At 43.6% G+C, this 1,959-nt stretch overlaps 1 protein-coding gene across 1 annotated transcript in view; it reads right to left on the bottom strand.

Annotated features, from left to right (window-relative positions):
• Arhgef28 (Rho guanine nucleotide exchange factor 28) overlaps window positions 1-1,959 on the bottom strand; it is a 345,634-nt gene that overhangs the window by 208,674 nt on the left and 135,001 nt on the right. The gene's annotated exons all lie outside the window — the stretch shown is intronic.

Genomic DNA, 1,959 nt, shown 5'->3' with positions numbered 1-1,959 from the left:
TTTGAATCTATTTGTCTAAATGCCCAATTTGTATTTTGAAAGACAAATAATTCTCTTTTTGACTTATTTTATCAGCAGATTTGCAGCTTGTGCAGTTTTACGATCATCTTGGGAAAAAAATCATGGGTACACACTATAGCTTCTTCCTTTTTTCAAATCGTCTTCCTTTTCCTCCTCTGGCTCCCCGCCCCCTTTGCATACTTGATGTCATGCTCCACAGTGTTTACATTAACTGGGGTTAGTACATCTATGCCCACGGCACATCTTTATTCTTATTTCCCCTTGCCTCCTCCACACCCCTGCCCTTGTTCCCTGGGGCCACTTCCCTACTGCAGGAGAGCTGTCCCTTTGTCCCTTTCTATCCAGCCTGTATCGTTTTCTCTGTTTGTACTTTTCCCCACTCAGATGAGAGATACCATATGGTATTTAAATTTGTGTGCCTGGTTTATTTTTCTCAACATTATATCTTCCACATGCACCCATTTTCCTACAAATGTCTCCAATTTAAAACAAATTACTCTGACTAAAGCATCCCGGCCAATACATCTGTTAAGGCCTACCAATCTCAGATTGGCCATTATCCATGCAGGAGCCACATTGTGCGTGTGTGACAGAATAGGGGTATAGAAAGATGGGACAGAAATTTAAACACAATTCAAGGCTGAGTCAGGTTCTCCAGCACAATCATAAATCTCACAGTGAAATTTATTTATTTATTTATTGCCAGCTCAGCCCACCCCGAGGGCAGGACTGTGCAGCATGTGGTGCTGGGCCTTGAACCGTGGTCCCCTGCAGCTGCCTAAGCCTGCCTAAGCAGGTGCTTGCTTGCTTGCTTTCTTTCTTTCTTTCTTTCTTTCTTTCTTTCTTTCGTGGAAATGGGTATTGAACTCAGTCCCTTGCACTTGCCAGGGAAGTGCTTATTCCACTGAGCCATCTCCCTGGCCCCAAGCAGGTGCTTTAGAATGCTGAGCTATCTCGCCAGCCCCCTTACAGTGAAATTTAGCTCAAAAAGCAGGTGTTAACACTGTCCCTTGACACTGACGTTGTAAGGAAGCCTCATCGCGAGTCTACACTGCAAGCAGAATAACATTGGGTGCTATAAAATGCTTTTGGAGAAAGTCTAGGAAAGCTCCCAGAAAAGCTCAAGGAATTGTTTACAATAGCAGGATTTCACCCTTTACCTGCAGCTTCATTTCTCCAAACTGTAATTTGCTTTCTATACATGTACACATCGCACACAAAAGATGCCCTCCACGGAAATCCGTTCACATGCACAGAAAAAGTCAAATTTCACCAGAAACTTCACATGTTTCGACATGGTTCTAATGCTTCACTAAAATATTCTCAACTTCATCATCAGAACAAGTCAATATTAGGACTTACTTTATAGGTTAAAATTTTGTGGCAACAGAACTAAAGGAACTTGCCTGAGTCTTATAACTACGACACTAGAATTGGTTTTCCTTTAAATACGTCTTGAGCCAGCCAGATAGCTCAGTGGACTAAAGCAGCTGCTTAGGCAGAGCACAGAGGCTGGGGTTCAATCCCCAGCATGCCATTCCAGCCGCCCCTCCTCCACCACGCGCACACTGAGCCGGCCACTGAGAAAGAAGACCTCTCCTAAGACGGGGCTCTGTACAGTGCCTGTGGCTCTGTTCACACACTGAGCATTCCAAGTAGAGATTCAGAGTCCATTCTACGTTTTGTTTTTCCGGAACCAGGGATTGAACTCAGGCCCTTGCACTTGCCAGGCAAGTGCTTATTCCACTGAGCTATCTCTGCAGCCCCATCCATTCTATGTTTAGTAACCCTAAACATTAGCAAAATATAATACAAAAAAGTAAGTGTTTAAGGAAAAGGAAATGCTAATTTCCATGATCCTGATTTGATTCATGCACATCCTACACATGTACAGGAGCATCACACCACACCAGCATCACACCACACCCAATAAATATA

This window comes from Octodon degus, unplaced genomic scaffold, assembly GCF_000260255.1.
Source record: "Octodon degus isolate 3935 unplaced genomic scaffold, OctDeg1.0 scaffold00177, whole genome shotgun sequence".
Classification (NCBI taxonomy): domain Eukaryota; kingdom Metazoa; phylum Chordata; class Mammalia; order Rodentia; family Octodontidae; genus Octodon; species Octodon degus.
Note: the sequence above shows the minus strand (reverse complement) of the source record. Positions and strands in the feature narration are given on the sequence as shown.